Raw genomic sequence first — 14,722 nt, 5'->3', positions numbered from 1 at the left:
CTTTGTCACATACAGTAAGTATTACTACAGCTCAATAAAGGTTTTAGTAAAGAGTCTTATTAGATTGATCTCAACTTAGGGAATTATAGCTTACATAAAGATAATATGAAATAAACTTGTTATAAATTATCAACAACAGTACTTTTTGTGTATTTACCTTAACCAATTGTTGAGAATAAATTTTCATTCCATTTCCATCATTTTGGAATCTAATAAGTATTGATATTTAGATTATAAATTAATAAATAATTATTTTTTTCTTTATTTTAACCCGTCAAGTTATTTTTTAAAATTAATAGAAATTGTTATTATGTCTTTGCTTATTTCTTCGTCCATCAAGACAATATCTTACGAAACATATTGATGGTTAACTCACTTAACTACACATATCTTCAATATAATTTACAGATATTTACATGAATTTATGCATTATTTAACTGGGCAAGTCGGTCGAGGGCGTCCTCTTCAAGCCAATTTGAGTGTCAGAAATCAACAAGTAAATATGAAAAGATGTATGCATATAAAGTATGCCAGATTAAAGATAAATAGCATTTCATGGTCTTTACCTTACCGTTAAATAAAATATAATAATTTTAATACAAACTAAATATTACATGTGCAAAAAATTACAAATTAAATAAATTTCTATAAAATTCGGCAAAGATGCTCGAAAGTCTAAAGATATGTTTTACGTTAACGCGATAAAAATATTTTATCTCTGGTATATATCATGTAATAATTTATAATCTGGAATAATTTAAATTATTCCATATAGTCAAAATTATTAATTTTACTAAAATGTCGTGTTCTAAAACCTATTAAATATTCAAATCTCAATTAGGCATAGATGACAATCAACTATTACAACAATATAAAATTGTACCTAATTTGAAAATGGATAAATTTTAACATTGTCATTTCACATATTATGCAATTTTAAATAAATGCCAATAATTGAATAGGCGTATTATTCGTTCTATTATTCGTTAAACTGATAAATTATTACTCAACATTTTATTACACTCAAAACTGTATAATATGCACTTAAAGGTTCAATAGCAGAATGGATGCAATTTCACTTGAGTGTGCGGATAAGCGTATAATAAGGTAATGTAACAATCAAAGCAACATAATCTGTGAAAATATTACTTTTCGATGCATTCCTACAAGAAGGAATTATTTTAAACTAAAAACAAAATTATACTTAGTTTCTTTGAAAACAAGATTCAATTTTAGATATCAACCGTATTATTGAATACTGTAGAAATTATAAATAGGACCCTAAGTTTTAAATTCAATATATTTTTTTAGTTTAAAAATATTCCAATAACTTAGGTATTTTCTGAAACGCAGTCTTAGGTGTACAAATGTAAGCTGGAGACATCCATAGAAACAGGTTATTGCGTAAGGCCTTTGACCCCATCCGCGACTTTGTCAATAACACTTTTCTCAGTAGGCTTAAATACGTGGACGACGGCATCGCCAGCGTCACTCAGAGTCTTGACTACTTCGTTCCAGGCGTTCTTCATTGACTCCATGACGTCACGCTTATCTCTGTGGCTTGTGTTTTCGGTGGGCAGAGCTGATGCAGCGACAATGATGAACTGAAAATAAATCATTGTTTTTTTAAAGTTATTATCATCATCATATCGTTGTCTGTCCACTGCTGAACATAGACTGCCATAAGAAACAGAACCATTCCTTATGGCAGTTTATCATTGGGGTATTTTGCCAGTAATTACCACGCTTGGTTGGCGAATTGGCAACCGCAGTTTGGCTTTTGATGATGTTTTAAAAAGGACGCTGCCGCGCATTCCTATTATATTATTAATTCTCCTTAGTTGCCTCTTACGATAAGTAACAATAGTACATAAGTTTTAATTTACATTCTATTATTGAAACATAATTAATTCTATTTTAATTAAAAAATATAAAATGAGCGTTCATAAGAAAGCTATTTTTTTCTTTTTTTTTAATATATTTTATATCTTATAATAGCCTAAACTCTGTTACAGAAGTCATTTGAAAATAGGTAACTGTAAATACTTACTGGAAACTTAGATACAAAGAAAATATGACATTGGTTTGCTTGATGTGATATGTATAACTTGTGTATGTATAAAATATAAATAATGGAATGAACAATAATTCCAACAACATTAAAATTTATGAAATGCAAACAACATATCAGGTAAGCGATATGAAAATGTGTATTTCCAAACGACTTTAAAAAAAGGAGGTGTATTTTTTATGTTTATTACCTCATAACTCCCTCAGCTGTAAACGGAGTGTGAAAATCAGAGGATATGCGTACAGATTAGTCCCATACAAATTTTATTAAAATCGATTCATTAATTTAGTTCATAAATTAACATAACTCTTTTTTCCACAATTTTTTTTTTTGTGTATACAATTTTATTTAATATACTTTTTTTCCGCTGGAGAACCAAACTATATTTTAAGTACCTACCTTTAACAAATTAATAATTATAAGTAGATGTGTAGATTATAGAAACGTACTACCGATATCAATCATGAAAAAATATACGTGTAATATGAATAATGCAATTAAATAAATAAATATAAATAAAAATGCACATAAATTAATAAAAAAAAAATTTAATCTTTAACGAGGAATTTACGAGGGAGGTGTAGTTTTGATATCGATTGTGATAATACAATATGCTTAGATAATTAAGTTAACACTAAAACCCTGATTATACCCATATGTACTCATTTACAATTGAAACTGGTACGAATAATTACGCCAGGACGAAATTATGTTTATTAATTAATATTGTTTCACAAACATTAAAATTGTTCTGCGATCTACTTTCTCTGTTTGCAATCTGATTTAAATATTCATTATATTAATTTTCTGTATTTATTTCAAACAAGAGAGTATTGTCGTTTAGTGGTACGCTGCCTCAATATACTCGTAGACCTCATAGGTCGGGTGTTCGAATTCAGCCAACAGCAACTGTTGTACTTCATGTCAATTTAAATAGTCGATATTTGTCTCTGATTATTAAATATTACAGTCGTGAATATATTTTTTTTATTTCATACAACATTACTTACGAAAATATAATTTTATTACGATTACCAAAAACTATAGATAAGTAGGCAAAACGAGTTCACAAATTAAAACATTAACATATAGATTCCAACTAACATCTGCTATTTTATTTGCGTGTATGTACGTAGAAAGAATCAAACTAAATTAAAAAAAAAATTAATCGCTATTCTGTGATGTCTAATGAAAAGGTGTAAATTTATAATAATAATAATAATTAAAACTACTTACTACGATAAAGAAAATTGTTAGTCGAAAATCCATTTTTTTTTTGATAACCCCAAAATTATATTTTAAAATGAAATTATCACAACAATGTGCTGTCTGTGCGAAGATCCAACTCCTACTGGCAACAAAGGATCAACAGGAAAGCCTGAATTTGCTTTGGCCACGCACGTGTGTCATAGTAATCAAACCGCAGACAGAAAATAATAGGGGACAAAAGACCTGTTCTGTAATGCTCAAGGGCTGTGAACATAACACTGTCCGTATTTTAAACTCACACTTTTACTAGGTATACACGGTGGTAGTATGGCAAATTACGAACATAAACTAACTGAAGAAATAAGGCGTAAATTATTTAAAGATAAGAAATATATCTTTTAATAATTTACGCCTAATAATTTTTCTATGATAAAGCTCATGAGGTATTTAGCAGTTTACACTAATATCTAACCTTCTGGACACTATAGCCTTTTATACTAAATTTATATAGTCATTAAAGTAGGTATATTTAATAGCATAAATACTACATCAATATTACTAAAGAGGTGTATGTGTAATATTACACCCACAATAAATTCTACAGTGTCCGACTCGGCGTTCAATAGGTTAATGACCACTAAATCTAGACTTTAATATGATAGTATGAGCGATGTCTTACTTCGAATCAAATTAAAAAGGAAATTATCGCCTTCAATCAGCAAATGTAGACATGCCAACACTATCGTATTGATTGGTTACGCACGACACGGCCTGGTCACATCTAATCACGGTAACTGAGACGAATGGGCTTAAACACAAGGCCCACAAATTCGTGTCGTTCAGGACATTCGTTGAAACATTTTAATTTAATTTATTTTACTGTGATCCTACTAATATTTTAAATGTTTGTGTGTTTGTTGTTCAATCACGCTTAAACTACTGAACGAATTTCAGTATTTGGTACACGAGTGGATTATTATCTAATTTTACATATAATTAATAATTAATTCGAGAAAAACCACGTTAGTAAATTATGCCATTAGTATAATTATAATAATAGACGAAAGAAGAATTTCTATATTAACATATAACTTACAACAATAAGTAAAAAATATATATGTGACACTGTCAAAATCGTCATTTATGAAAATACACAATATTACAACTCGTTCTGTACTCAGTTCTGTGAACTTTAACAGAAAAGTATGTCATTCAGTGTTCCACTCACGTATTTTTCTTATTATTATACTGTTATAAAATTGTAAAATCTTTTAATAAATAAAATGATTACAACATACATTTATTATTGTAGATTCCAGTGCCTTCATATACCTTCAGACACCAAATCGGTATTTACATAGGTCACTAAAATATTATTTGCTTTCCTTTTACATACATACACATCTGTCACGCTTGTCACCCATTAAGGTAGGCAGAAACAATGAAATGCCAAATGCTTGGATTAAAACAAACCTCTTTCGCTTCTTTCACATTCGTCAATCTTTTCATACACGCTCGCTAGTTACGGGTATTTTTAATTTGGCCCTTCTTCAGCACGTCGCCTATTTGGTCGACATACATCCGTCTAGGGCAACCCCTACCGACCCTGCTTTCCTATTTAGATAAAAATATTCTATATAATTATATAATAATATAATCGATGTATCAGTGAAAGACTATCAGAAAGACCTTACTCAGGACAAAGTTTGTAAATGAAGTCACGGTACCTATATTGTCAATCTTTATGTCATTTGTAACGTCAAACCCACCCAAAATTAATTAATATTCACAAAACATATTTTAAACCCGCTATTGTTTGTTAAATTGTATTTGACTAATAATACCTTATGAATATAACTTTATGCTTTTTTTTATATTTTGTAACCTATAATGTCTACTAAATTACCTATTTTTATTTTCTGTAAAACTTCTATCGAACCTGCAATTTCAGTGATTTGTGTATTATAAGATAATACTATTTAAAACATAGACGACTTTGATAGTATAACGTACTTACGTATTTTACAATCAATGATACCTATTCACTGACTGACAGGGTTGACCTAGAATCGTGTACAAATACATAAAACCCGTTGACCTACTTAGTCATTATAATTTATTTTGCTATCAAGATTTCACGGTCAATAATGACATTATTGTTTCAATTAATAAAAATCAAGAAATAATAATTAATTTTTATCAAAAAAATAATAATAATATCTTTGAGTGTCTTGGGCACTTGTTTTTCTATGTCTACCCTGCAAGGCACTTGACGCAAAGATACATTTTTTTCTTAGTTTGGTACACTTAGTTGAACTAGGTGTCCCGTCCTCGTTATGGGAGACGATACACCCGAAGTGAAGGGAATTGTTTTTTTTTTTAATTCACAGCTACCTTTAATAAACTATTTCAGTATAGTTATCGTTGAATTCGTCATAATGGGCTAACTGACCTGCTTTTTCATCCTCACCTATCAGTCACCATCAACTGTCACTAGTACCCTAGTAGTTAGTGTATACCGATAGCGCAGGTGGGGATACCTTGCCATTTTCACCCATTAAAAAAATATCTTTCTCTCTCTCTCTCTCGCTCTCTCTTTCTCTATTGCCCATTGCTATGCTACACAGCGCCATAATTAAAAATCAATAATCTAATACAAAATTTACTATTTCAGTTACTAAATAAATCTAGACAGTGCACTTAAGAATAAAGTATTTTATTATTAGAATATGTTTCCGTGCAATAACTAAATCATTATATTTATTATAGTAGGTAATAAAGATGTCTAATATTGATATAGTCCTCCATAGATACTAATTAAAATAACTGACTTGATTTTACGTGAGACTTCACAACTTTTTGCAGTGGAAGAATTGCGTTACGAGGCTTGATATTTTTTATATTTTATGTTTTTGATAGTGTAATATTATTTCACGTGTATCCTAACAATACCTTAATTCATGGTCACACAAGTGCAAGTTATATTTCAAACTTTTTTCGAACTACCTGCTCAATTTTATACTAAAATACAACACTGAACAATCTAAAGGACAAATATCTTACACTTTGATAGACCTATGTTGACGTATGTAAGTGCTAAGTTTAAATATGAAGCAAAACGCTCATATACCTATGTTGCAATCTACTGATCTTACTCCGATGAGAAGTATAACGTACCTTACCATTGTATTAATTTCCGAAAGGAATAACATTCTCAAATCACATCATATTTTTCATTCGTGTAAGTTAAGCGATATCTTCATCAATTCGAAACCGAATTTGACGTTTCTTTTTGGCAATCGCCAGTGTTTACTTTCATGTTAATTTTGTTTCGATCGAGTTGAATTCTTTTTCGCTGAAAAAAATATTCCTTGATTAAATAATTTATATTTTAAAGAATGTACTAGAACGTCTATTAAAGAAATTACGTGGGAATGTGATCAAAATACAATTTGGTCACCCCACTGCGCAAATTGGGTAATCGGTACCCACCGGAGGTGACAACCAGCATCACCGAATGACAATAACAATATAATACACGAGAATGCGAACACGATTTGTATTAGATCAAATCAACAACGCCTACATAATCAAAATGAGTTGCAGACATTCGTAACAACAAATCTAATAGTTCTCCGAAATACCGTCTTTGGCAATGACAATAAAATACTCTGACACTGCCACAACAAAATTGATTTAATTTACCTTTATAATAAATGTTATCAATGTATTGGTGAATCTTACCTAATATTATAAAAGTTTAGATGTTTGTTATTTAATTACGCAAGTTTTTAATACAATGGGAGTGAAATGGTAATCCGGCTAATGCTATGTATTTCGATTCAATAGCCCTGACCAAAATGAATAATAGGTGAAAATGGAGTTCAGTTGGCCCATCATGACGAATACACCAGGAATTAATACAATAGTTTTCCGGAGCGTGGGTCTGGTGGTGAACTATGAGCAATGTCAGCCCCATTACTCATTTTTATATAATATATAATTAGAACCTTTTATAGAGATTCCCTTCCTTTTCTCTCCCCTGTATTTATATAAGAAAAATAGACCAATAGACCACCTAGTCTAGTCAATCTAGGATAAATTCATACATAGCCTGCATTATATTATATGTATACAAATCAAAACAGGCAAAAACGCGGGAATATGTTTAGTATAATATAATTTTTATTGTAAGGATCCGATGCCGGATACAATTAGGTAAAAAAACAGATTAAAAAATTCTTTCCCTGTTACATACGTGTCCCCATCAGACAGCTAAATGGATCATTATATCATTGAGAAATAAATAAAAACATTTCATTATGAATAAGAGCAGTTATTTTTAATAAAAGTATATCTAGTTCAGAAGTATTTCAAAAGGTTTATTTATAGTATAACACATAACGCGAGTCAGCTGAATTTATCTTTTATCCAATTTCGAGTTCCACTAAACCATTTTCCCATTTTATCAAAAACCGGCTCTGTGCCCCTTTGAACTTTATTTGCTACGTCTATAACCATGCCCTTCAAATCCTTGAATGCTTTGCCAATATCCTCTTGAATAGACCTCTTTTGTTTGTCTCGACTTATTGGCTCGATCCACATTGCTTGTAGAAAATCGAACTGTAAAATGATATCACTGAATAAAAATAGTCATTTTTTAATAAAAATAATTATAGAATAAATAGAAAAAAAGGTATCTTAGTTCATGGAATTATAAAGAAGTAATCTGAAATAAAATTAAATAAAGAAGAGCACGATGCATTCTCTGAGTGTTTGCATGGTTGCAATGCTGAGTATTACAGAACTAACTGAACACTAGCTTTTATTTGTTTTTGTATAGATACATGTAAGCATAAATTAATAAAATAAATAAAGTTACCTACCATAATAATCAAGAACAGCAAAGTAATCTTCATTTCTTTTCTTTAATTGAGTACTTTAATCAGTTAATACAATTGACCGTCACAGAATAATAACTGTGCCTTTCTACGTATTTTATATGGTGTTGTCTATATCTAAAGCACGTATTAGAAAATGCTTAAAAACACATATCGATTACATTATAAACCAACGTTATCTCGATTTAAGAAAGTAAAGATTTTATTTTAAAGAAATCTCTTATCTTATCGACATATAAATAAATATATAAGATTAAATATTTCAAACTATAATCTAAACGAAAACTTTATAGGTAACAAATGATACGCATACTTACATACATACATATATGTGAATGATCACTACATATTGTAAAACACAGTCCCTCACCGTTTCAATCTGTCTGTATGCTCGCGATGATCACAAAAACTAACGAACAGATTTTCATGCAATTTTCATTAATCAACAGCGTAATTCCTGAGAAAATTATAGGTGCATAATTCGTTAAGGTTTTGTATAAATTAATTAAAACGTGACAATAATTATTGAAGATGTCGGAAAAAATCAAACTGTTTCGGAGCTTTCATTAAAAACGTTATCTAATCCATTTGAGATGTAATAAAACAATGTATGGTATGATTGTTTCTCTTTTATAGGTCTACAAAAAAAGTCCACAATGACATAGGCCTGTCTTTTAAGGATAATTTACAATCATCTGATTCATACTCGACGCAACAATCTGATGCAAAAAATATATATAAACATATATACTCTACTACCCGTGTGAAATCAGGGCGGGTCATTTATAATATATAGAAAAACGTGTTTGTATTGTGAAAGATTGAGCCCACAAGCATCGAAATATGAGACAGTATAGCCACTTCACCGCCATTTAATCTATATAATAAAATTAAAAACTTTTAATTACAAATACAATAAATTATTAACAAGTATATGTATATACGAGATATAACGTATATTCCATATTAGAAACCTAATATTACTAATACATTCATGATAAAATTGAAATAAACTTTTACTTTTTAACTGAAAATTTTACTACCTTAATTAAGAATGGAAATAGAGTTAGAAGCTATAAAATAGCTATAAAATTAATGTAAACACTTAGATAGACATACAGTTGTATCAGGTGCACCTAATCTTGAATTCAATTTTAATTATTTTAACTACATATTCAATTTTAGTAACGATAAAAGCACACTTCTCAAACTACTAGGGTCCAAAAAAAATGTTTTATATTTTTATTATCTAATTTTTAAGTAAATTTTTGGATCCAATATCTTGACTCATAAAAACAAATAGATATATATCTAATATATGATATACTACTTAGTAGTGCAATGATTTAATGCATCGTGTCACCTTCCGAAGGTCGCGGGCGCGACCCCAACACAATGCAAAACTTGTAATGGTCTGAATATTTTCTAGATATAACACATACTCGCATGTAGGTAATAAACAATATTTAATTTTGTCTACCATTTAGTTATCTAGTATGCATAGTAATAACACATGCTCTGTTTATTAAAAATTTGATAACACCGTATAATATTCAGTTGTATATTCACATTTATTAATAAGTACTAATACTATTAATTCCCCTTAACGTATAATAATAATAAAATGACTAATATGTAACTCTTTTAATCCTAATATGTAAAATTTTAATTTTGATCCGTTATTGGAGAGGCACTACTGCGTACACTTAGCCATACCTATATATCTATTGCCAGAGACTATTATATTTTAGCACTTTGTAAAATATATTGTCTCTGTCATTTCTAAAACTTAATATTATTAGATACTACGTATTATTAGATACATAGGTACATATGGCGTAACTTGCTAATATGTCGTTACTATTATTTACTGTATTACTGTGGTAACATCAATTGTCTCATTAAACTATATATGACATTTACAATCGCTTTATGCTTTTCTTTTATGTATTCCTGATAACTAAACCTCATTATTATTTGTAACTTATCCAACTAATATTTATAAACTAGGCATTTTTCGCCGTATCATCAGTGTTAAATATGTACCTTATTATCTTAATATAGTTTGTAGTCCACTTTTGTACTAAATTTCATTAAAATCTATTCATCCATTAACCATGACTGAGTAAAAACATAAACTACAACTGATACGCATATTATTTATAGATATATGTATATACATTATCACTACATATATAAAAAGCAAAATCCTCCGTCGCTTCTATCTGTTTGTATGCTCGCGATGATCTAAAAAATTACTGAACAGATTTTCATGTGGTTTTCGTTTGTCAACGGAGTAACTGCTGAAGAAGTTATAGGTATATAATTCGTTAAGGTTTTGTGTAAATTGGTTGAAATATGACAATGATTATTGAGATCAAGCCGAAAAAATCAAACCCTTTGGTAGCTTTAATATATGTATAATAAAACGATATAAAAATATAATAAAACAATGTATAGCGTGATCGTTTTTCTTTTATGGGTTAATAAAAAGTTTATCTTTTAAAGATAGTTTACAATAGTAATTTGTTGATATGATAGTTTAGTATGGCATAGAGCGCTGCTTTCGAAACTACCCTCGTTTGAGTTGCCTGCAAGATTGTGCATTTGAGTCGCCAGCTTTCTCAAGGAACCTCCGTGGAAGAAGGAAGTTTGCCCTCCGTGTTGTAAAAAAAAAACAATCATCTAATTCAAACATATGTTTTTTGAATTGTTAAGAATTTGAATTTATACAAGGATTATTAGTAAAAGTATGTAAAGAACCGGACATGATCTGTTATTGAAAAACATGCATATAAATCGTATTGTTGTATAAACATCGCAGCCTATTTACATGGCCCCAAATAATTACAAAACAATCGAACGTAATAACAGTCAACGATACTTTCTGGCTTAACAGTTTCCGTTTATCAACCAGTTAATTAGATAGTCATGTAGTTACTACTTCCTAAATTGTCACATAAAACTCTAAAAATAGATAAGTGAATATATATAAGTTCACAAAAGTTGTAAAGTGCACCATACGTTAAATATTTACTATTGACACATACACAATGCAATCTAAGGTAAGAAATTCCACTATTTTTATAAATTACATTTTTAACCAACTTAAAAAAGAAGATGGATCTAAATTCAATTGTATATTTTTAAATTTGTTATCTCATAACTGCGTTAGTTGTAAACCGATTCGGAAAAATTCTTTTTTATTTGAAAGCATATATTATACTTACAGATTGATCTTAAAGAAATTTTATCAAAATCGGTTCAGTACTTTAGTTTTTTTCAAAATTAATGGTTTTGCCACAAGTGAAGTCGGTTTTTTGTAGAACATAGTCTTATATATAGTAATATTGAAATATGTGTATGTTAATACTATCGGGAAACTCTGTACTAAAGTCGTCTGCATGCTTATCTTTATACCATTCGTGTTTCTGTCATGAAGAAATTATGCTTGTATAGCTGACTTTCGATTTGAAGGATAGGATAACAATGATATTACAGGGTACGGAGGCATAACACCTTCAGTCTTTAGAAATGGTTACGGATGTAGGGTACCATAGTCGTCACTGTGTATTCTTGATGTTGCTCGTGTATGTAGGCGATAGTTGACACTTTCCATCAAGTACCATACGCTTGTTTTAATGTCGATTTTCATAAAATAATAGTTTAAAATACCTCGATATGCACATTTAATTTCTATATTTCACACTAGTAAAAATATCAGTTAAAATTAAATCTTCAGGCGTCTGCTAAATAACAATAATTCGCTTATAGTTTCCATTTATAGGCAGTTGATGTTAAATTTAATTTTACATAATTAAGTATGGCGATTAAGTACAGGTACTAATAATAGCTATAAAATTCAATAAACTTTCTAACTTATTATTAATTTGAAGTAGATACATGATAAATATGAATTTAAATAGGTACTTATCCCATGTATCTTACAATGACTTTTGAAGCGGTATTTTATGCTGGTCATGGATGCCTCCTCGTAAGAAGAGAGTTTATCTATTATTGAATACTATATTGGCTGAAAATATGAACAAAAGCAATAATATATAGTAATTGTGAAATTGTTTACGAAGTGACAAATATTTTAAGAAAAAAAATAATTAACTAGTAAATGCATCGTGTTTGTAAACATTCTCAATTTTTTTTCCTATATTGAACCCATATTTCTTTGGGAAAAACCAATTTATGCTTTCACTGATAAAACACTATGGTTTCATCTTATGTATCTCGTTACAGACACTGTTGATTTTCATCGTGCTGGTTTGCCTTATAGGCTGGCCTCATGCAGCAACCGCAAAAACTGTATACAAAAGGGATACGATACAAGACGCTCTAACTAAAACGGATCCAAATGAAGGAAATGTACTTAGTAATTTACAGTCATCCAAGTTTTTAAGCTTCCCGGACTTTTTCAGCAGTTTATCTAGTATATTAGGACAGAAAGGTGATTCGGACTCTAATGACGCTTCGACTCCGAAACCAGAAAAGGAATAATATTTACTCGTACATCGTTCACCAAGGGGAGAAAAGAACAAATTGCAAACGAGGAAGGAATGTTGGTTGTACCTAAACCATCCCCTAAATGATAATTTGCTATTAAAAATAATAACAAAAAAATATATAAAATTTTATCTCAATAAAAACTCTGGTGTTGGGCAAAATTATTTTGTTTTAATAATCCACATACGACTATGTATAAAAAATATTCATATATTTTAAATTGTAACAAATAAATACCTATTTTATATAGTATAGTATTATATTATCTGTACTTCCACTATACAAAATTACCTCGCAGCAAAGTTTTAATATAACGTAAATTAATAATTTTAACAGGCGCTTCAATTGGTGATATTAGAAACCATAAATCTTCAATAAGAAAAATATGCCATTACTAACTTTTTAAGTCTACACCAAATCGAAAAATATTGCTTTAATTTAAGGCGATATATTAAACAAAATTACTCATAGCATTCATACGTATCAATATTTATAATACAGATGACTAATAAAAAGACTATCTAAAACAGGTAAGAAATATTCGGTTATTTTTCGTAAGTACACGCGAACATTGTTTGTGTCAATATTATCCATAAAATATTTACGCTTTTTTTTACAATCTAGAAACTCATGACATACTAAGACAACTAAGTAAAAGCAATTTCGTAACCTAAATGTACTTGTAACAAAGTAAAGAATATTGGAATAACCATATGACGCCACTGATAATTGTTCAAACACTTTAAAACCAATTTCGCACAAAAGATAAACCAATACTTGTAAGTTACAATTTCCTTTCTACTGATAATACTAATCGGTATTTGTGTCTATTCTGAATATTATTTAAAGAATCACAACACTACCTCTCACTTCAATTCAGCTCAGTTTATCTAAGTAACAAAACATTGGAGCAGTATAAATATGCATTTTTTACTGTACCTGATATTTATATTCTTATTTACCCTGGTACATACAATTGAACTTGAAAATAGTGATAAATTTAGTACAAATGTATACGAATACGTCTGGCAACCGATTTTAAGTCCATATGGAGACCGTTCTAAACCAATGAAGGAAGGTCCTAAAGATGAAAACAATAAGTACTATAATGCTGCAAATATTGGTAAACCTTACATCCCGACAACGTACTTTACTGGCTTGTTTACATACCCTTATTATATTTATGGAGATCTGGCGCCGATGTATCAACCCATGCTTCTTTATACAGACAATAACCACTATGCGGCAAAAAAGGAGAGCAAAGAACAACCATATGCTAGTTACGAATACTACAAATGTTAAATTGAGGTAACAAGTAACGTATACATTTATATGCCAATGTGTAAATTTCTGTAATAATCGTATATATAATGTTATCTGTTATATAAATAAATGAAATATATATTTCTAAAAAACCGTTTTTTCTTCCTTTAATTATCTATCCACGACTTCGCTCACATCAGTCAGTACATACTAGTATATAGTAAGTTAAGTAAATCCATTCAATAGATCTTGCATGAAAGCAAAACAAATATCCATCCATCTATCCATCCTTACAAACTTTCGAGTTTATAATATTAATAGAGAATTCGCGTTAATAAAATTTCAATAAAAAAAATAATTTAAGACACAAGCTATAAAACCACGCATTCATATGTATAAAAGGTGTAGGCCAAAAGGAAAATCGTCCATAATAGTACAAAAATATTTGTACAATATATTAACACGTATATAGCTATATCTAAATCCATATGAAAAATTACTCCGTATTTTCGTACTCATATGAATAATATTGTGTTTTTAAGGTTTCGCACGTCACTGCTATTACACAAGTATATATTTGCAAAATTAGTTCTTAAAGTTAAGACAAAAAATAAAACTCTACTGTCGTTTTCGATTATAAGTTAAAATATAGACTTAAATTAAGACAGTGTTCCACAAAAAAACCGACATTGATTATGTTATTTTAAATTGAAAACTAAACTAAACAATTAAAAATTTCTATGTTACCAATCTGTAAGTATAT

Source organism: Galleria mellonella, unplaced genomic scaffold, assembly GCF_026898425.1.
Source record: "Galleria mellonella isolate WM207_F2 unplaced genomic scaffold, CSIRO_AGI_GalMel_v1 utg63, whole genome shotgun sequence".
In the NCBI taxonomy this organism is placed as follows: domain Eukaryota; kingdom Metazoa; phylum Arthropoda; class Insecta; order Lepidoptera; family Pyralidae; genus Galleria; species Galleria mellonella.
The sequence above is the reverse complement of the archived record's forward strand: the minus strand, read 5'-3'. Positions refer to the sequence as shown.